General features: G+C 38.4%; 1 pseudogene; it reads left to right on the top strand.

The window, feature by feature from the left end:
• The first annotated feature begins 1,570 nt into the window (after nt 1-1,570).
• Nucleotides 1,571-23,903, top strand: part of LOC149267223 (kinesin-like protein KIN-14F) — a 299,154-nt pseudogene continuing 276,821 nt past the window's right edge.

The following is a 23,903-nucleotide window of genomic DNA, read 5'->3' as shown; positions in this document are numbered from 1 at the left end:
TAAATTTATTTACTTCACTGGTCCTCAACCACATGCTGTGAATGACAGACACAATGGGAGCATGGTTAAAGCGGTTTGCTGTAGAAATGACAAATGACAAGGAAATTATCGCAGGAAATTTTTTTGGGCGATTTTTATGAAATTATCAAATTATTGTGATAAATTCAAATTTATTGTGAATAACAATCAAAATTATTGTGGGGTCTCTGGCAGCAAGGTTTTATAATGTTTTTTTTGGTTTTTTAAATTTTTAGTGACATTCTCTTTAATCTTCATTTTCATCATTTTACTTAAATTTTTAACATTACCATGAAATGACTCAGGATGTTTGAAAGTGGTTTTGGCCTCATTGGATTTTATATGGAGAAAGTAGAATTTTAGATTTCATTCAAAATCTAGTAGACTTATCAGTTTTTCAGGATTTAAGGATTGGGAGATTGTAATGTTTCCAGGTGACACCACCTGCCCGGGCTATTCCTACCACCAGTAGAGGACGTGGTCTACCTCCTATAGCTCCTACTTCTAGTTCTTCAGCTTCTAGAGCATAGCAGACTCCACTGCCAACTCCACGAGCACCATCATCTACATCTAGAGGGAAAGGGAATGATGTGGCATTTTCTCGCAAGAGGGGTAGAGGAAATCAATAGGCTTAGACTTTAATTATTTTTTTCATTTTATTGTATATGACATTATGACATGATGAGATACATTATTATATTTTTTATTGATATTTTGAGGCTGAGTTGGGACTCAGGAGTCAGGACTTACTATTCAGGACATGATTCAATGTTATGTGTGATTTTAGCACTAGAAATGATATTAAACATCTTATATATTAGTTCTTTTATCTTATTTATGTGTCAATATATTTATTTTATGTTGTAGATGGTTTAGATATTAAAAAAATTGAAAAAAAATGAATATTTTTGTACCAAATGATTTTTCCCGATTATTTCCGATTATTTCCCGATAATTACGATTTTTTTGCAATTTTTTCCTCGCACCGATATTATCCCGATAAGATTAATACAACATTGATACAAACTGATACATCGGTATGCAAATATCATAATTCTTTTGCATTAATCCTACTTAATTAAGGACAAAATTCTAAATGCAACATATGATTCAAAACCCTAGTCTTCTTTAGTCATACATATTAGATATTAAAAAATTCTCTAACCATATTGAACACTATGTCCTCAAGACTTTTAACTCCTTGTTGCTGTGCAGCAGGGCTCGATGCAAGCATTCATGAATCTTATCTTTGCAATTTTTGCGGAAAATAAAAAAGACATTTTCCATGGTGAGCATCAATTGTCATTATTGCAAAATGAAATACAAATTATCTCATTGCACAATATCCATAGGCTTCATGAGAAATATCTGTTATCTAGATCCCTCACAAGAGTTTTTCATCTTATGTTAACTCTAATTTGCATTGAAGATTCAGAAAAGCGAGGATCAAGACAATCAACTCCTTTTGGATTCTCTAGACCAGAAAAATGGTGACTGTTCACCTTTTCAAAGTTAGGATCCAAAACATTTGCATATAAGTCAGGAACATTAGATGCGTTTGGAAGCACAAAGAAAAGAAGTCAAGGTGAGTAAACATAATGAAATTTTGATGCGGTGGAGGCAATTAAGAAATATACGCAATGTATTGCAGCACCAAATAACTTCAGTTCCCATTTGATTCAGTATAATGGACTATTGTTTGCGGAAGAATTGCATATTTGATATGTAGAACATGTTTTTGCCAATCTAGGAAGATTGTCGTACCATGTTTGCATTGCCTATATTTCCATGATGATGAGATAACCAGCGTAGGTTCAAGCCTGATTACTAGTATCCCTTGTCAGCCTCATCCCAACATGTCCCTGCAGTTCTAGAGTAGGCTAGTAAGAAACATGTTAAAGAGTTACATCTTACATAGGCAGTTACAGAGTATGCAATCAGGAAGCACCAGTTTTTCTGAATATTGATTACCATCTTTTAGAAACTTCACGATGCTCATTTTGTTAAACAATGTATATTATTTTCAGGACGTAAGAGACGTATTACTTAGAGCACGGGAAGATGTACAAGGGTTTCGGGCAGAGTGGCGAAAGCATTTTGAATTGCTTGGTAAGTTAAATCTAGACACTTCTAGACATAAGATAGGGGTTTATTGTTTTCTTTAATATTTGAACTTTGTAAGCTATTATAAGGAATGATTTTGACCTCTTTCTCTCTAAAACGTTATTTTTACAGATAACCAGTTCGTAGGAATTTCTAATGCTGCTAGTGGATATCACAGAGTTCTGGAAGAAAACAAGATCCTTTATAATAGCCTTCGAGAACTCAAAGGTGTTTATCCTGCAGTTCTTTCCAGAATGGATGCCATAGTTATTGTTAGCTTTTACAGTTTTATACCGAAATATTAGTTATGTAACGACAGTCGATGATATAAAAGAAACAAATTCCCATGAAATGTAATGTGCGGAGATTCATTGTTGAATAACAAATTCCAATTTAGTTTCTTATTCAGTTTCGTGTCTTGGTCATTCTTTTGTGGTTTCTTTGTTGTTTCTTCTCCTATTTTTTCTCCCATTCTACCAACAAGTGGTATCAAAGCACCGAGGGCGGTGAGCCTGGGCGTTGAAGAAAAGCATCTGTGCATTGAAGGCGTGGCTGTGCGTTGAAGGCGTGAGTCCAAGTTTTTTTTTCTCGATGTGTGAAGACCAGCGACGGTTGTGCGTTGAATGCGTAAAGAGCCAGATTGCTGCTTATTAAGAAAGGGCCGAGTTGTATCTGCGTGAGGAGGAGCCGAGTCTGGCAGAAGTGAATTTGCACCTGCGTAATTCACCTGCGGTGGATCAGAGCGTGCAGCACGCAGATTGCTGTTCTTTCCTCTCTGCGGTGACAGCGTGATGAAGAGCCGGTTCAGTGGAGGAAGTTGCTGAAACCCTGCGTGAAGAGCCAGACTGCCCTGTGTGAAGGAGCCGAAGTTGCTGCCTCCATGAAAGAGCCTATCCCTGCGTCCCTGCGTGAAGTGTCAGATTGCTGCCCGGAGTGAGAACCTGCAGTGCGAGTTGAGATTGCCATATTGAGCCAGAAGAGCCGGTTCAGTGGAGGAAGTTGCTGAAATCCTGCGTGAAGAGCAAGACTGCCCTGCGTGAAGGAGCCGAAGTTGCTGCCAAATCCGGGTATTTTTTTTAATTTAAAGAATTTTTTGTTTAAAGGGGTGAATGTGAGAAAGTCAGAAAAAAAAACGAGACAACTTTTTTTTAAGGAAAGGAGAAAAGAAGTTCACCAATTGAAGTAGGGGTTTTTTCTTTGAATTAAAAAAAAAAAACAGAGGTTTTTCCCTGAAAAATTATTCAGCAATTGAAGTAGGGGTTTTTTCTTTGAATTAAAAAAAAAAAACAGAGGTTTTTCCTTGAAAAAATTATTCAGCAATTGAAGTAGGGAGAGTTAAAACTTGGAAATCCTTTGTTGGCATTGGATATTTTTTTTTTGGAAAAAGACAATTGAAATATTTTTTTTTTAAAACCCTAGACTAAAGATTGAAAGTCTTAGAAAATGGCTAAGATGTCGAATGCAAAATTCGAGGTGGAGAAATTCACCGGAAAGAGCAATTTCGCTCTTTGGAAACTGAAGGTTAAGGATCTACTTGTGCAACAAGGGTTGCACAAGGCATTGGATGGGGTAACTAAGAAACCTGCAACCATGACTACTTCAGACTGGGAGGACTTGGATGCCCGAGCTCTCAGTACCATCCAGTTATGCCTAGCGGATGAAGTTCTCTTCAACATTGTTGAAGAGACTACGGCGTCAGGATTGTGGGAAAAACTTGAAAACCTCTATATGACAAAATCATTAACTAACAGAATTTATCTGAAACGACAGTTATACAGTCTTCGAATGAAAGGAGGTTCAAGTGTTGCAGAACATTTGAATGTTTTTAATACACTAATTTGTCAATTAACAGATATGGAAGTCAAAATACAGGAAGAAGATAAAGCCGTAACCTTGTCGTGTTCTCTGCCTGAATCATGGGATCACTTCGTAATTTCAATCAGTTTCAGCTCTGCTGATTCTTTGAAGTTTGAATCAGTCGTGGGAGCTCTTCTGTCTGAAGAAGTACGAAGGAAATCCAACACTGAAACAGCTGCATCAGAAGCCATGGTCGCTAGAGGACGCTCAAAGGAAAGAGGAGAAAAACCAAGGGGGTCTTCTAGGTCGAAATCGAAGGGCAAGAAGTGTAAAGCAAAATGTTGGAATTGTGGTAAAGTTGGACACTTGAAGAAGGACTGTTGGAAATGGAAGGAATCCGAGAACCCGAAGAACGAAGCGAATCAAGTCGATTCAGGTATGATAGACGAAGTTTTATCTGCTGAACAATTATGTATGATAGATGAAACTTCACTTAAATGTAATGTCTCTCAGAGTTTTGATAGCTGGCTGTTAGACTCTGGTGCTTCGCATCACATGTGCCCACATAGAAATTGGTTTACCTCGTATGAAAATGTAAACGGTAGTTCTGTGTTTATGGGTAACAATGTGTCATGTCAGACTGTTGGGATGGGAGACATCAGGATTAAGATGTATGATAACACAGTTAGGACATTAACTAGTGTTAGACATGTACCTGATTTGAAGAAAAATTTAATCTCTTTGGGAGTGTTGGATTCAGATGGTTATAAGTTTACAGGTCAGGATGGCGTCTTGAAAGTTTTTAAAGGAGCCCTTGTGGTTATGAAGGCAGAAAAGGTCGGAAATCTTTACAGGTTAAAAGGAAGTACTCAGGTCAGTGAAGCAGCGGTTGCGTCAGAAAAGGAAGAAGCAAGTACTCGTCTGTGGCATTAGTGATTGGGTCATATGAGCGAGAAAGGTCTTCATATACTGATGAAACATAAATCTCTTCCCAGTCTGAAATTCTTGAATTTAGATTTCTGTAAACATTGTGTGTATGGAAAATAGTGTAAACAGAGATTTAAAGTTGGAAATCATAATAGTAAAGATGTTTTAGACTACATTCATTCTGATCTGTGGGGGCCTTCCTCTGTTGTGTCATATGGAGGTGCATTGTATTTTTTAACGTTCATTGATGATTACTCCTGTAGAGTTTGGGTCTATATGCTAAAAAGGAAAGCTGATGTATTAAATGTCTTTAAGCAATTTAAAGTAATGGTAGAGAAAAGAATAGGCAAATCTATTAAATGTCTAAGAACTGAGAATGGTGGTGAGTTCACTTCTGTTGAATTTGAACAATACTGTAAGGATGAGGGCATTGTTAGACACAAAACTGCTGTTTATACTCCTTAGCAAAATGTTGTTGCTGAGCGTATGAATCGGACTCTTATGGAAAGAGCCAGAAGCATGATTAGCAATGCTAACTTGCAAAAGGAGTTGTGGGCAGAAGCAGTATCTACTGCTTGTTATTTAGTTAACAGATCACCTTCAGTAGCAATTGATTGTAAAATTCCTGAAGAAGTTTGGACAGGTCAGTCTTGTGACTATTCACATTTGAGGATATTTGGCTGTGATGCTTATTCTCTTATTCCGAAAAATCAGCGTTCAAAATTAGATCCAAAGTCGAAATGTTATGTCTTTGTTGGGTATGACTATCCAGTGAAAGGATATAGGTTATGGGATCCTACGTTGCGAAAGATAGTCATTAGTAGAGATGTAACATTTGATGAATCCTCTTTGTTAAAATCAAATGTTGAAAGAATTGAACAGGAACAGGTATCGCCGAGTCAACGAGTTCAGTTGGAGGCTAGACCTTTCGGTGACAGTCGAAAGGAAGGAGAGACTTCTAGAGAAAAAGGTGTTGAAGACACAAAGGAAGCCATTGAAGCTTCTGAACCAGTGCAAGTTTCTGAACCAGTTCAGCAACCAGTCACTCTGAGAAGGTCTACAAGGGAAAGGAAAACTCCCAAAAGGTATGAAGATTCTGCTTCATCTTTTGCTTTGATTACTGAAGATGGGGAACCTTCTTGTCATCAGGAAGCAGCAGATAATACAGATAACAAGAAATGGAAATGGCTATGGAAGAAGAAATGGACTCCTTAGCCAAGAACAATACCTGGGATCTTGTAGAGCTTCCTGAAGGGAGAAGTGTTGTTGGATGTAAATGGGTCTTCAAGCTGAAATGGAAAGTTGATGGTAGTATTGAAAGGTATAAGGCACGACTGGTAGCGAAAGGGTATTCTCAAGTTGAAGGTATAGACTTTCATGAGATTTTTTCTCCAGTTGTAAAACTTGTTTCTATACGTATAGTGTTGGCACTAACTGCATTGCTTAATCTTGAGTTAGAACAGTTAGATGTTAAAACAGCTTTTCTACATGGTGATTTGAACGAAGAGATATATATGGAACAACCAGAAGGTTTTGTATGAGTTCGCAGCAGAAGATTAGTTTGCAAGCTCAGGAAATCATTGTATCGTCTGAGGTAGTCTCCTAGACAATGGTACAAGAAGTTTGATTCCTTCATGGTGAGCTAGAACTTTATAAGAAGTGAGTATGATCATTGTTTGTACTTCAAAATTTTCAATGGCATATTCATTATCTTAGCTTTGTATGTTGACGATATGCTTATTGCAAGAAAAAGCATGGAAGAGATCAACAGGTTAAAGGCTCAACTCTTTAGGACGTTTGATATGAAGGATCTTGAAGCAGCAAAACATATCTTGGGCATGGAGATACACAGAGACAGGAAAAATGGTAAGCTTTGGTTGTCACAGCAGAAGTATGTGGAGAAGGTACTTGAAAAGTTCTCTATGAATAATGTGAAACCTGTTAATGTTCCTTTAGCTTCCCATTTTAAGCTTTCTTCAGTTTTGAGTCCTAGAGCTAATGAAGAAAAGCAGTATATGTCTCATGTACCATATGCAAACGCTGTAGGCAACTTAATGTATGCGATGGTATCTACAAGACCTGACATTTCACATGCAGTTGGAGTTGTCAGCAGGTTCATGGCAAATCCAGGTAAAGAACATTGGCAAGCAGTGAAATGGGTGCTTCAATATCTAAGAGGCACAAGTGACCATTGCATCGTCTTTAACGGTAGTGAAGGATTAGTCTGCGGATATGTAGATGCTGACTATGCAGGTGATTTGGACAAAAGAAGATCTACTACAGGTTATGTCTTTACTCTTGCAGGTGGCGCAATTAGTTGGATGTCAAAGCTTCAAGAAACGGTTGCGTTGTCCACTACCGAAGCTGAATATATAGCTGCTTCAGATGCCAGTAAAGAAGCAATCTGGTTAAAGGGTCTGCTCGATGAGATTGGAAGGACGCAAGAGAAAGTGAATGTACTTTGTGACAGTCAAAGCGCTATTCACTTGGCTACAAATCCTGCTTATCACAGCAGAACCAAGCACATTGATGTAAGGTATCATTTTCTGAGACATGTGATCGATGGTGGAAAAGTAGCTCTTCAAAAGGTCCATACGCGAGAGAATTGTGTAGATATGTTCACAAATCCAGTTACAATAGAGAAGCTGCGGTGGTGTTTAGCTTCTCTTGGCTTGCAGAAAATATGATGAATGGGCATGGGCAAGAAATTAGGAAAATTGTTGTCAAGGTGGAGTTTGTTAGTTTGACAACGAATTAGTAGTAACTTTGGGTAAAATGTAACTAGACAGTTTTTACAGTTTTATACCGAAATATTAGTTATGTAACGACGGTTGATGATATAAAAGAAACAAATGCCCATGAAATGTAATTTGCGGAGATTCATTGTTGAATAACAAATTCCAATTTAGTTTCTTATTCAGTTTCGTGTCTTGGTCATTCTTTTGTGGTTTCTTTGTTGTTTCTTCTCCTATTTTTTGGGCCCAGGAAGCATAAGGGTATACTGCAGAATCCGACCCCATTTTGGATGTCATTCTGAAGCCCACAGTGCAGTGGAGTTGATTGGAGAGGATGGATCCCTCCTGGTCAATACATCCAAAATGGGCAAAGATGTAAAGAGGATATTCAATTTTAATAAGGTTTTTGGGCCATCTTCTACACAAGGCACTGATTAAAGAGTCTTTTGACCTCATCTTCTGACATAATTTGCATACAGTTACTATCTTTTTATGTCGATGAAATGGCATAGGAAATTTACATGGATACACAACCATTGATCCGATCTGTAATGGATGGTTACAATGTCTGCATTTTTGCATATGGTCAAACAGGATCTGGGAAAACCCACAGCATGGTCAGTATCTTTTTTCTAAGGGTGTTTTTCTAAAAATTTGGTAGTTTGCCTAAAATATATATCTAAAATGGCTTAGATGAGAAAACAGTTTCTGGTTCGTAATTAATAGATTAGTTTTTAAATCTTTTTCAAAGTAACCTGGCCTGATATTTTGCACTTCTTAAATTCAGAGCGGTCCAACAGGTGCTTCTAAAAAGGAGATGGGAGTCAACTACAGAGCACTCAGTGACCTCTTCAAGTCCTCTCAAAAGAGGAAAGATTTACTGGTGTATGAAGTCTCCGTCCAAATCATAGAGATATACAACGAACAAGTGAGGGATCTTCTCGGAGCATTGACCTCAAGTAAGAAATATCCTTTTGTCGTGTTTTTATTTAAATTTTGGTGTTGTTCAAGAGATTTCAGTATAGAAAAGTCATGTTATGTTAGTAATTCCTTAATTCCCTGCACATTAGATATTCGAAATAGTGGTCATAAGGGATTTAATGTACCGGATGCTATACTTATGCCTGTTAAAGCAACTTCTGATGTTTTGGATTTGATGAATTTTGGCCAAAAGAATCGCACTGTTAGCTATACTGCACTAAATGGCCGCAGCAGTCGTTCTCACAGGTTTGAGAACTTACGACCATTTCTATAACATCTAAACATATCTTAAAATATCTTCATTTTTAGTAATTTGTTTGAAGGTGTATATTGCTAACAATGTTCTTTGCAGTGTGTTGACTATGCATGTGCAAGGTACACATCGTGTCTATGCATGAGCGAAGATTATCTAGTGGTGGACAGAGCCAATCCTTCTCAAATAGGCAGCCACTTACAGTGGTCAACAATTCAGGAAGTGGTCACCCTGGGCGAAATTCACTTGAGGGAAAAGTACCCGTGGAATCGAAGACAACATCTTGTAAGTAGTCACAAGCAGCATAGTAGAGAGAATCCATTATTACATGAACACTTTTCAGCTCTTTTATAACATGATCTGACTCAGGATCAATTCATTTATACTTTGTTTCTATGACCTTCCAACTCCAAACAGGCATGCATGGCGAACTTGCAAGACCACCACCTGATCAGCAGGCGATGAAGGAGGGAAAACCTCATGTAATAACCTGCAAGAAGAGATAAACTCTGCATTACAACTGCAAAAAGCACCCATAGCCAACCAAGGGGACCCTGGACACCCAGAAATAAACTAGAAATTGCACTTGATGTTGCAAGGAAAAGCGTAACGCAATAACATATAACACTAATTAATGATTCTTTGACAACTTAATTAATGATTTCTTGACAACTATAAAAAGGAAGAAAAATATCAAGAAAAGGCAAGGACCATGCTATACTAAGATCATACTACAATATTGTTCCTTGAGCCTTACAAATCATGAGGCCTATGTTGAAGTTAAATACCGATTGTCATTTTATACCTTGGAAATCAGAGGTCGTTTTGGTATAATTCTTCCATATTTATTCTTGATCACTTCCTCCTGCTATAGTCATTGGTACAATTCCTCTATATTTATTCTTCATCACCTTGATCACCTTCATAATAAGAGGTCGTTTGGTACAATTCCTCCATATTTATTCTTGATCACTTCCTCTTCCAATAGTCTTTGGTACAATTCCTCCATATTTATTCTTCATCACTTCCTACTGCTATGGACAACCTTAATCAATCCAAATAATTTTTTTTTATAGTTTGAAACATGTGTCTACAAAGGATTATAACAATTTTGTAAATAAATTTTGAATTTCTATGTGAATTAAGATCTACCCTTGAATAAAAATGGACATATCTCCAATTTAGAAATTAAACCCAAGAATAACATCACCTACACCTCTTGTTAAGAAAATTGTGTTTCTCTTTCGAATTTTAACTCACCTTTGTATTGTTTGCCTTATGATTCTTGTCTAATCTCCTTAGTGTTTGCCATGTTCTTAAAATTTGGCTAATAAAATGAGTACTATGTATTTTTTAACCAAAGTGATTATTGAAGTTTTAATTAAAACACATTAAAATGAAACATTTGTAATAATAAATTTGGATAATAAAATATGTAGTAAGTTTTTTAAACTTTTTCCTCGCCTAGTTTCAACATGACCATCCACGAAAAAAACATTATTAAAATTATTGTATTTGTTTGGCCTTTATGTAGTGGTTTGGTTGGGCAAAGAATTTACATTTAAATTTTCATTAATGATTATGATGTAGAATTTAAATAATTCGAATTTTAACTAAAAATATTAAAATGAAAGATTTGTAATAATAAATTTGGGTAGTAAAATGTGTGGTAAGTATTTTTAACTTATTTCAATATTAAAATGAAACATTTGTAATAAAAAATTTGGCTAATAAAATGAGTACTATGTATTTTTTAACCAAAGTGATTATTGAAGTTTTAATTAAAACACATTAAAATGAAACATTTGTAAGTTTTTTAAACTTTTCCCTCAATCACAATGATGTTGGCCTAGTTTCATTCAACATGAGCATCCAAGGAAAAAAAAAAACATTATCAAAATTATTATATTTGTTTGGCCTTGATGGAGTGGTTTGGTTGGGCAAAGAATTTACATTTAAATTTTCATTAATGATTATGACATAGAATTTAAATAAATCAAATTTTAACTAAAAATATTAAAATGGAAAATTTATAATAATAATTTGGGTAATAAAATGTGTGGTAAGTATTTTTAACTTTTCCACCATTTTGAAGATTGCTCAAATTAAAAAAAAGAGGGTTTTCACCGTTTCATTACAACGCGATACAGTAAGGTAATCACCTTTAGTAAAATCAATTTAAAAACGGTCATTTGAAGATATTACTCAGCTTTGTCCTTAGTATTTGAAGCAATGAGTAAATTAACATTTATTTAAAACGCACCATTGGAAATCTAAAGCAGGGAACTCTACATATCCTTCTCCACCTCTATTTCCTGTAAAAAGTGCTCTGCTTCCAAGGTTGCCATGCACCCTGCACAAACAACATTCAAATTCAAAACATCAGGGATTCATATTTATTCTAAGTCCAGGATGAAAAAATGTAAAACAAATATATCTTCAACAAATCACAGCGGCAGTGTCGAAACCCAACATTACGGCGAAATTGAAATGAAAAAATGCCCAAAATTTTAATACAATGGATAACAAACACTAGATCGCATTGCACGCTTTTACATACCTGTGCTGGTAGTGGTAATGGCTTGGTGCTATTTCTTGTCCTGAAAATCTCCCGTGGTGAAAACCCCACCATACTCATCTGGGTTATTCTAGGATTTGTCACTATATAGCCGTTTGAGTCCAACTCCTAGTTGCCCCTCCAAAAACTTGGTGGGTGGTTCATGCCTGATGGCGAAGAACAACCCCAACGCTGCCAACACTGACTCGTCACCGGTCACTGTGTTCTGGAGATTGAGCCCACTGAGTAAACCCCTTTCGTTTCCAAAAGCCTTGAGGACTTCCGTATTCCATATGACCTCGATCTTGGGGTTATCCAACACCCCCTTCTGCATGATCTTGCTCACCCTGAACGCATCTCGCCTGTCTCGCTCCGTTTAGCTTGTTGGATCAATTGTTGTTTTTTGGTATGTTTGGTTGTCATGTCACGTTTTCGAGCCTTTCTATTGACCTGGAAGGTTGGTCTTTATGTATACGAGTTTTCCTAGCCATGTAAACCCCTGTTACACTCATACACGATAGTCTCATAGAGGGTTATGTTTTGTCTTGTTATTTCAATGGTCTATGTTGTCGTGTTGTCAATGTATGCTAAGTGTGTGATCGCAATTTTAACTTCCTCAGAAGTTCACCTGCCTCCCACACTTATCCATTTTTCCGAAAATCCTCCCTATTGGGAAACTCACTTTCACCAAACCCCAACTGAATTGTGCACTGTGAAGTCTCAACCTTCAATGATGCAACCCTGCTGCCTAGAACTATGCAGTGCACAATCACTGTCCCCCAGGCAGTTTCACTGCACAATTCCAGAACTGAGCAGATTGCCTTCAACCCAGAATTGTGCAGTAGCTTCTACTAGCTTGACTTGAACTGGACATTTCACAAGATCAGTGCTCAAGCCTACTCCATTCATGTTGGAATCCCATAGTGCACAGAGAACCCGACCTACCTTGCCTCCCAAAACTGTGCAGAAGTGTCCCCTAGTGTCCTCCCTCAACTGTGACTCACCGATCTCAAAAAACTATGCAGATCTTTCCTCCAAGCTTCTCTACTACCTAGTCCTGCTTGGCCTCTAAAAAATATGCAGACCTACCTCTTAGGGCCCCATATTAGAGTAGATCTTGTCTCCTTGTGGCCTCTGCGCAATTTTTCCCGACATTGAAGATTATGCCCAGGAGTTCCTCAGCCAAGCCTGAGCTACATTTTGCACAGTCTCAATGACCAGTCTCCCTCCTTTTCAACTTGAACTGTGCAATGCGCAGTTACTGGGTTCTCTTTCCCAACCTGTCTCTTGTCCCAGGCTTAGTCCATGGATAAAAATGCATCATCTTATACTAGAGATTTTTTGGATTTGATGTCGTCCTATCATGAGTGAATTGTAGGAACAGGTACACAGTTAGATCATGTCGAGATGATGAAGAAGGATAAAAAGGAGCGGACATGCTAGAAGAATCACTTACAACTAGATGGACAAATAAGCTTATCAAGTACAAGCAAAGGGAACACATGAATGCAACTACCTCCCAAGACAAAATATCATTGAAGACCCTGCATCATCAAGATATGTAGAGGAGAAGAGAAAGCACATCCAAGAACACATCTATCACTCAACATAAATAACGGCTTGACATTGGTACCTTAGGAAGCTAGTCCATGTCAACAGTGTCATGTCAAGTCGTGTCATGAGTTGTCAAAGGAAAAATCGCTACTATTATCCATGTCCATTGTAAATCGAATGTAGTGTAAGATGGAAGTCCAATGGACACACATGAATATGAAGAATCATGTCAGTTGAAAAGTCATAGTAAGTTGAATAATCATGAGGGTAGTCGAAGAGTCATAAGCGTTAAGAATCACCCCTTGGTAATATATACCTCCTCATTGTATGAGAAAAGGAATTTTCACCTTGGCTCCTCCCATAAAACATAAAGAGTTTCAGCCATTTCCTCTAAGGAGTGAGGAGTGGCTCTAATGTCCCACTATTGGGGCTAGTGATGTATGATGTAAATATCTGTCTTGGAACTTTTGCTTAATACAAAAGCCTGTTCAAGCCAATACATTTTCATGCATGTCTTGTGGATGTTTTGTAAGATTATTCTTTCGGAATTTTTAATTCATGTTTGCTTCACATGTACTAAGACAGTTGAACTATTTCGCTTGTTTTACTTATCTTGTTGGGAATGTGCTGTATTGGTTATCATTGTCGTCTCATCCTTGTGGATTGCTTCACAGGATACTAGACATACCTTTCTCGCTCATTAGTTATAACGACCGTCACATCCATTGCGGACTATTCCACTGGATGGTGGATGTGTCTTTCCTTGTACTTTGGTTTTAACGACTGCCGCATCTGCTGTGGACTATTCTATCGGATGATGGACAGACCTTCCTAGTTCACGTGTGTCTCTTCTTGGGTGGTACTATTACCTCTCACTTAGAGGCTCAATTCCCCCCCCCCGCCCCCGCCCCCGCCCGCCCCCTCCTTTTGCAGCAAGAGAAATTTGACACAGTTGCATTGCACACTCACCAGACACACATACCTTGTTGTTCGAAGATACCATTGCAACACTCTCTCGTGCTGACAACTATAGCCAAGGAAAATCTCTAAGTATATGGAAATTGGGCCTTTATACTAGATGGGACTCCTACACTAAATGGTGTGAGGTCTAGTTGCAACTTCATATCGGGGAGATCCCATTGGTTGATAGATTTCCAACACCTTCAAAAGGAAGAAACAAAGACTCCAAAAATCCTGAAGTGTGAGACATCCAACTTTCTCCCTCAAAAAGCCTCCTTTGGTGTAATCATTCCCATAATCCTATGAGGACTCCGATTCTGAAAATATACTTTTGTGTTGCATGCCTGTTCCCACAAGTGCATTGGTATGCCTGGGTCATGCAACATTGCCCCCGCTCCTCCAAAAATGCTACGGTTCTTTTTCTCAGCCACCCCATTTTTCTTTGCATTGTGGGGTGCTGTCAACTCTCGTCAAATTCCTTCTTTTGTATAATTTCTTTTGAATTCATTCGACACATACTCACCTTCATTATCCCTCCTAAGAGCCTTCACCTTCTTGTCAGTTTCTTTCTCAACAAGTGCCTTGAATTCCACGAACTTGGATAATGTCTCATCTTTCTTCCACATGAAGAAGATCCAACACTTCCGGGATAAGCCATCAATAAAAATGACAAAATATTTGTGTCTAGAAGTGGAGTCTGTTGAGAAGGGTCCATAAACATCAAATGGGATCCTTTTGAGGACTCCATGTGATTTTTTGTCTCGATCATGGATTGTGGATTTTGTGTACTTCCCCAACGTACATCCTTTGCATACATCCTACTGCTCATGTGCTCCTTTTTATAGGCCTATGGTTATTTGCTGCTTAATCTTCATGGCGCCATGATGAAAATGGCCAAATATTTTGTGCCAAAGTTCGCTGACATTGCGGCTCTACACCTTTCCATCTAAGTGCTTAATGCAACACAATCTTCCACATTTAGCTTATACAGGTTCTCCACACAAACCCCGATCTGCTTCACTTGTCCCATGGCTATGTGTCTTAGGAATGCTTTTCTTTTGATGAATATCAAATCATAACCATAGTCTTCCAAAACTGCAACAAAGATGATATTTTTAATTAAGCCCGTAATGAACATGACATCCTTGAGCCTGAGAGGGGAGCCCGACTCCCTCTGAAAAGTGACTGTACCAATTCTGGTCGTGCTATATCTTTTGTCATCCCCCAGCTCAATCTGCATCTGCAAATATTTTTCTTCGAGGTCACTAGAAAAATCTATACACCCTCTCATGTGGATGATGCACCTAAGTCCAAGTACCACACGTTCCCCATCAATGTGTTGGCCATGCATGTGATAAGGGTAAAGTGAAGCTTGAACTATGAAGCTAAGGCTTAATTTGCTACTCCTCTCGAGGTATTCTTGCTTGCCTTTTTTGTGGACACTTCATGGCATAGTGCCCGAATTCATGACAATGGAAGCATTTAGTTTTGGACAAATAATTCTTCTTGCCCCCTTGGCTGGACTCTAGTTTGGACTGAGATTTCTTCCCTTTTCCCTTCTTTCCCTTTCTTTCTCCTATACCAAATCAGACCATAAACGTTCCCAATTCAGTACTTTCTCCTCCCATTCACCGACTCTTGATATCTATGCCAACTTTTGGGAAGGCCTATAAGGGCTAGGCTTACCAAATCATCTTCTGCAACATTAACACCAACCCCGCCAAGTTCATCACGAACTTGTGTGAACCTTCTCAAATACTACGGAATATTGTCATTCTTATACATCTTGATATCTCAAAGTTTATCTTTGAGCACCAATTTCCTATTGTCACTATTAATCTCGAACAATTCTGTTAATTCTTTCCACATTGCGAACAAAGTTCCTTTTTAGGTCCCTATACGACTAGTGTAAACCCTTATTTTTATTAGTGAATCCCCCTTATTGTATTATTGTGCCCATATAGCCCCCATGTTGTTATTATTGTGCTCCATAGAAGCCCACTATTGTTATTGTTGTGCCCCTATAATATTATTGTTATGTAGGCTCTGATTGTATTGGGACCGCTTAGACTCTTATATATAGAAAGGAGGTCTTGTCATTTGTATCATCCAAGAATTGTTCATTTATGTGATTTAAAAGAGGTTTCCCCCTCAAAGAAGGTGATTTTTAAGTCGTTGATTTGTTTTTTCTATCTTTTTGTGAGTTGGTTTCATAACATCTGGTATTAGAGGTTTGGATTCTTCGGTTTCACTGCTCCAAAACAGGTCATCGTGGAATTTTCGTTATAAATTTTGTTATGTGAAGTTTCAAAAGCCAAAAAAAAACCAAGTTGAGAAAATATATCTATAATCCTCAGGTCCACATTTCAAATTTTGTCTCACTATATTTTCGGAGATATGATCCAAGGAAGTTAGGGTTTTTGCAGGCTCCTGAATTACATCCCAAACAAGTGACCTTGGGAAAATATTCATAAATATCTCTATGAGTATTAGATTGAAATTTGGTAAGAATTCAAAGAAATAGGATGGACAGTAGTTTTCTGTGCATTGTTTTAAGGTCTGAAGGTTGAAACAATGACACATGGCACTTCGTACAAGTTCGCTCTACTGAAAACGTTTATAATTAGGTCTTCTTAGGAGATTGGGCATAATGCTTTCTTGGAGAATCCAATTTTGATCCGATTGGTGGTGTTGGAAAGAAAACTCAGAGGGATACCATAGTTTGCAATTTTAGACCTTGGAGATCTGAAATTTCAGAGATACATCAGATTTAATATCCAGCTCCTACAAAGTGAAAAAAAGTGTGTAGGTTTTTTTTTTAAATTTTTGCATAAGTTTGGTTTGAAAAAATAGTTTGAAGGAATTCAAAGGGCATAGTGAAGAATAATTATCATTAATTTATGCCTTGAAGAAAGAAAATAGAAACACCTAGTAAGCAACGTGTTGTGGCGGCTACAACCACCCTCCAAAATTTTGCACTGCACCCAATTTTCGGAGCCTCCCTTGAGAGTTTCACTTGATGACTATGTTAGGTTCCTATACCAATAGGAGTCATAATTTTGAATGACTAATGTGAAGCCTTGTAATATTGTACATACCTTTTCTTTCTGCAAATGTTTTCCATATTAAGAAATTAAAAAATGTAAAGAGGGTATGTCCTAAAAGAATAATCAAAGGACAAAAAGAATGAAAAAAGGTCAAAAAATGAAAATATATGAACCCCAAAAAACAAAAAGAGACCATGAAAGAGATCAAGATGCCACTACTATTTACTTTCATACATAATAATGTGTCCAGCTTATCACTCATGCCACAATCCATGTTAATCAAACTGTTAAATCTTGATTATACCATGCTTTAAATTTTATGTTTATAGTTAGAGAATAAAATCTGACCAAATAGTTTAATCTTGGCAGATCATTAGATAGGTAGAGAAAATAAGAGGAGCTCATCAGTGTAATTTAAGCCCTTGGATGATATAAGGTTAGAAATAGATAGTCTACTTTGTAAAAGAAAAAGGATTTATAAGGGATTTCTAGCCTAAATGCACCCAAATAAAATGAAGAGAACATGGTAGGGTAGGTAAATGGGTAAGTAGAAGAAAGGTGGCACAAATGTCAAGTGATTACTCATGTTTAAATGCATCTTTCAAATGTGCATAAGTGGTAAATAAAGCAAGGACAATGATTCACAACATGGTTTATTTAACATCCTCTCATTCATCTTTACCCCTTTACTTCACTAATTTTCCATAAATAAGTTCTAGTACTTAACACCTTTAAGTCAAAGGGGCTAAGAGAATTTCTCTAACTTTTGGAGGGATTGAACCCTCGGCCTGATGACTCATAAGTACAAGTGCTAGAATTCCCTTCATCAAAAATTCATCTCCCTTCATTTCCCCTCATTTCCCTAATAAAACCACACTTTCCTATGGTGGACACCTTTTACCTAGGAAAAGTGACTCACCCCCATTTAAAACCCTTTTGCACAAAAAACCCACCAAAAGTTTTTATCCTAAGTATAAATCTAAACGCGCAATCGCATGTACTTTACCCCTTTTTTACTTAAGAAAACCTACTCCGCCATCACTTTCATATTAATTAAACTAACTTTATTATATAAATTCCCCAAAATCCCATTAGCCCATATTAAATTAAAACCCTATATAAAATACCCCAATCCCTTAGTTTAAATAAAAACTAATATAAACTACCCCTTATCCCAATATAATTTCACTTAATTTACCTAACCCCGATAAAATTTAAATTAATCCCATGTTGGCCTCACCCGACTCCTTAGTCCCTCATTAAACCCAGGCCGATCACTTAACCCAGGATTAGTCCATAAACTAATCCCAAAACCGACATAATTAAATCCCCACCCCGCCCTCCCCCATCAACCCCCGTCATTTCCCCCGCGTAGATTTGCGTCCCGACTAACTTTGATGATCCCTCCCACACATCCAACAGTGCACAACCATATCTGCCACGCTCGATGGTTGAACAATAACCACCCGATAGAGTGTTTTTTCTCCCGGCCCCTGATGCTATGTGTCAGATGATGTATGGCATCGGGTGACCCCTCCTGAATACCACCCACATCACAAAAGCGGTGCGACGACCTTCCAAAACCACTTCCCCCCACTTAACCAAAAACTGTCACTATTCACCTGAAAGTGAACTTGCCAAAAATTAACCATTTTCTCTATAAAAGACCACGAAGCCCTTTTTTTCCCTTTTTCGCGCATTCTCTGTGTAAATTCTAAAAACCATTGCCAACCACTGCAAACACTGAATTTACCCATAGAATTCCAATTCCACTCTAGAAGACATTGCAGACAACCCAGCTGACCCTTCAGTCCATACCAGGACTATGCCAACTGCTGTTGCTGCCGTGAATCAGCAATTTCATAGACAAATCGCCCAATTCCAGGTATTTCACCACGAAATACTTCTTACCCCTACAAAATTTCAAAACCTTTAGCCTGTGCAGTATTTTGATTTATAAATTGATTAAGAATACTACCAAAATTAAGAAACTGCTTGCCTAAACCCTCTGAAAATCTCAAAATCTATGATAAAACCCCCAAGAGCATAATTCAAATCCACAAAAACTGAATTATGGTTGCCCCTATCGCCATGGACGTTAGAGCCATTACCACTCCTCACTTAGACCTAGACCACCTTCCCCTGGCTGACAGGGACTTCCAAATAAAAGATACTACTGCCCTAGAGCTTCTGCTCAAAATCCACTGCTTAAGCAAAGACAGACACCTAAACCATATAGATGATATTGGAATCTGGGAGTCCAATTTACACAGATGTTAGTTCCCCCAAGTCCACATCTTTCCAAAAATTGTTCATATGTGCTATGCATGCTACATCCCCAACCATAGAACCATAATGTCTCATGACCAGAAGATTCTATTCACTATCACTGCTGAGTCCATAAATGAAATGTTGCAGTTCCAACCAGGGCCAAACCTAACCCCACTCTCAATTGGAGACCTGTTGGACCAGTATCCCAAGCTAAACCCTACAAGATTGGCCCAGTTATTCCAAACCTTCATTAGAGAGGAAAAACACATCCCTAAGGACCCCCCTCCATATGTATCAACTATTTTCTCTCCATGGGGCCAGAACATTGTAACCATGATATCATGTGTTTTGGTTTACACTACAAGTGAATACATCAATGAAATTATCCGAGTTTTCATGCCCATCTATACCCCAGGACAGCCTCCTGCAACCACATATGACTTTGCCACATTCATAGCTGATAGAATGCATGAGCAGTTCACAAGACTGGGCAATGAGAGAGTTTTCAAATACTCTTTTGTATTGTACCATCTATTTTTGTACTATCAGTCAGATAAGTTCCCTTTCACTCTCCAGAATCTTGACACCAGGGGCTAGCCCGAATATATCATTGTTTGGACCCCACTTTTCCATGAGTTTAGATCACCATATACATACTCAAACTTCATAGATTCTTTTGTGCATCCAATCATGACTATGCTCACTAGGAATCATCCACCTAGGATAAGCCTAGAGATAAAAAGAGTCCTCCAGCTCTCCAAGGAAACCAAAGTGTGTGATTGGCACCTTTACCAAAACCACACAGAAATCAGAATATATGGTTTCCTGCTTGCACCATATAAGTTGCCAAGATACCTCCCTATGAGGTTGTTTGCCTTAGAATATTACAGACAGATCATCAATGCAGTTGAAGTCAACTTTGTCAATTCCAAGAAGAAGGCCTATTTAAAAATCAAATACCCATTAGGTCCCTTCATATGCAATTCCAGAGAGGTAGGGAAAGAGGAATACCTGATCCTCCAAAGAATGAAATTCAAAAGGAGTTTTGTATGGAGATATGACCCTTTGGAAGTCATTACCAAGAAAAGGCAAAAGGTCAAGCTAAGGCCTTTTATCCACCACCCCATACCACAAATAGAGAAATATGCCAATCAAATATAATGGGTGGAAAATACTTTAGTAGACAGTGACAACACAAGAGTAGAAGTAGAAAATGCTCTGATTGATTTGGAAAAGCAGCTTGATGAGAGATTTTTTCTACAGGTGCCAGAAGAGCAAGAAAGAGTCATGAGCAACCCTCCAGTCATGTAGACTCCTTAGAATGAGGAGAAGATTCCAAAAAGGAACAGAGAGGGAGCTTCCACTTCAGGAATGGCTACCTCTGATCTACAACAGGAAACAAGTCACAGCAAGAGGCAAAGGCTCAACCTAGCCTCTAAAAAGGAATATACAGAAGGATCAGCACAGGTAACCAATATAGGGACAGACAAAAGTAGGCCCTCAACTCCATCTGAAGACATACAAGAGCCTTCCACATCACATACTCAGATGTTGGAAAGGTAGCTTAGTGTGGAAGTGTCTTCCTTCAGAATGCCTACTGACAAAGACCAAGACATAAAGGACAGGTATAAAGAAATCAAAATGAGGAATGAGAAACTCAAAGCTCAAACATATGCTCAATACTTGAAGCTTACTCCCACAAATCAAACAAGGTTGATGTCAGCTTTTGACATCAAGGAAGGAAAGCTACAGATGTCCTTTATTAAGCCTACAACACAACAGCCCAAAGCACCATCAGATTTCAAGAAGGTTGACTTTGAAGTATTGGCTAGGGATATTCATCCCATATACCAAATAGAGTTGCATAAACAGGTTGGGGAGATGATATAATCCACCCTGATAGGTAAAGCCATAGCTGCCCATCAGCTTCAAAACTAATTAAAGAACATCACATCTCAATATTAGTTGGAGAAGGCCTCCTCACAGGCAAAGGATACCAGGATCAAGTCCTTAGAGGAGTTAGTAATTGAATTGGGACATGATCCCAAGGATATTAAAGCTACAGAGCAGCTTATAAAGAAGAAAAACGATGATATTGCTGTACTTAAGAGGTAATTAAAAATACCCCAGCTGCAACATCCTCAAACTCTAGCAGTCTTAGAGAGCCAAACTAGACATTAGGAGTTGATGGAATTGGTCCTAAAGCTTAATGATCAATCAAAGGATATAGAAAAGGATTTGGACGCTTTAATTCAATTGAAGCAAAGTGACTTGGCCACAACTTCTAAATATGTCATCCCTACAGTATCTACAACAGTCCCTTCCACACTGGCAGCTTCACTAGCACCTACAGCTCCACCTGCCACAGCATTGCCAGTTACCACAGAATCTACAACAACAGGTGCATCAAGAGAAAAAGCAACAGAATTAGTTAAAGCCATGGAAGAGATGTCTATCCAGGCTATAGAAATGAACAGGCTGAGAGAAAAGGTGGCAAGTTTAGAAACTAACTACAAACTTGCCCAACTTAATAAAAAGGAAGAGGCACAAAAGGCCCAGAGAATGAGTGAAGGAATCAAAGTCTTAGAGAAAGACTTAACACTGGATGTTGGGTTGTGTTATATTCCTTTCATGACCAGCCCACGTAGTTAACCAAGGGATTAGAGGGGGGGTGGAGTCCCCCTTCTTTATGTCGATTGCATAACGGGGGGGCGGGTCACAGGGGGTTTGAGGGGTGCATTTAACCCCACTCTATGGGATCCGGGGCAATGCACCGGAAAATTTTGGTTTTGGAACCTATGTTAGGTTGGGCAGACCCACCTCTGGTTTTGTGTATGATTTTCACACATGTTTTTGGACGCGATGGTTTTCGGTCCATGGTTTTGGACGCGATGGTTTTCAGTCCATGGTATTGAATGCTTTGGCATGTATAAATATGTATTATAACATTGAAAGGAACATAATAAAAAATCAAGCTGGTAGTCCCGGTTTTGGGATCCAGGGGAAAATATCTGTGTATATGTGTTTTATGTGTTATGCTCTCACATTCTTTATTTTATGTGTTTTAAAATTCATATTCAGGTAATTTCTATACAGGGTTAAAACCTACATTTGGTATCAGAGCTGTTTTGGCTTCAAGGGGACGCCTTTGTTGCTGAGGGGTTTCGCTTGGGCCTGTGGTAGACCTTGTTAACTGGGAGATCTTTGAGATCGATTCTGGTGGTGAAAGAAGATGGCGAGTAGTGGAAAGATAGAGACCGAGAAATTTATTTATCAGAGTTTTGAGTTGTGGAAATTCAAGATGGAGGATATGTTGGTGGATAAAGATCAGCGGATCACGGTAGATCCGGGTACTAAACCAACGGGAGTGTCCGATGAAGAATGGAAAAATTTAGATCCGAAGGCAAAGAGCACAATACGATTGTGTGTCTCAGATTCAGTATTGCTGAACGTATCAAGGGAAGCTACAACGAAGGCTTTGTGGGACAAGTTAGGGACTTTGTACCAATCTAAGTCTCTGGTGAATAAACTGCTCCTGTAGAAAAAACTATATAACCTGAGGATGAAAGATGGAGACTCAATGATAGAGCATCTGAACGCATTTAATACTATGGTAAGTCAGTTAGCATCTATTGATATTAAAATTTCAGATGAAGATAAGTGCATAAGTTTGTTGTGTTCTGTACTAGATTCATGGGATAGTCTGGTTATTGTAATAGGTAGCAATGAAACTGCCTTGTAGTTTGATGAAATAGTCTCATCCTTGCTGACGGAGGAGATGAGACAGAAAAATATGGAGAGCCAGAATGGTGATGCCTTGTCTGTATGAGGATGGTCCCAGAACAGAAACAAAAATAAGTCATCGAGTGAGAGATCTAAATCTAGAGGGAGATCTAAATCTCCAGGAAAACTTGTAAAGGTGGTGTGCTGGAAATGTGAAAAGGAAGGGAACTACAAAAGGGACTGTAAATTTAAAGCTCCTTATAAAGGAAAGGGATCTGATGATGCTCCTTTTTGCAGAGGTGAAAACCACCTCAAATGAAGGTGGGGATGTGTACTTGGCTTCTTCAAGTACACATGTAGATCATGAGGCATGGCTAATTGACTCAAGTGCATCTTTTCACTTCACTCCCCATAGAGAGTGGTTCTGTGAGTATGAGAAATACGATGGTGGTGATGTCTTCTTAGGGGATGATAGGAAGGCTAGAATCATTGGTCGCTGAAAAGTAAAGCTGAATTTACAAGGTGGAAGGGTTAGAACACTTCCGGGTGTTTTTCATATTCCTGCATTGGCCAGAAATCTGATTTCTGTAAGAAAGTTGGATGATGCAGGTGTAAAAACAATGTTCGAGAAGGATACCTGCAAGATGTTTTAAGGAGTACTGGTATTGATGTGGGCAGTTTGGATTGGAACTTTGTACAAGCTGCAAGGTAGCACGGTTGTTGATGGGTGCAACAGTTTTGTGGTTCCTGAAAGTGGAGAAGAAAATATAGTGGTCTCTGGAGAGAAGACCATGTTGTGGCATCAAAGGCTTGGACATATTGGAGAGAAGGGCCTTCGAATACTTCATGGTAAATGTATGGTAGAAGGTATGAGTAATAGCTCTCTGAATTTTGATTTCTGTGAAAATTGTGTATATGGAAGCAGAATTGGGTGTGTTTCCCCTCTGGTGGTAAGACGGAGAAACATATATTAGAGC

Source organism: Pinus tabuliformis, chromosome 6 (assembly GCF_031772625.1).
Source record: "Pinus tabuliformis cultivar Carrire ecotype Pingquan chromosome 6, CPIR1, whole genome shotgun sequence".
Lineage (NCBI taxonomy): Eukaryota > Viridiplantae > Streptophyta > Pinopsida > Pinales > Pinaceae > Pinus > Pinus tabuliformis.
Note: the sequence above shows the minus strand (reverse complement) of the source record. Positions and strands in the feature narration are given on the sequence as shown.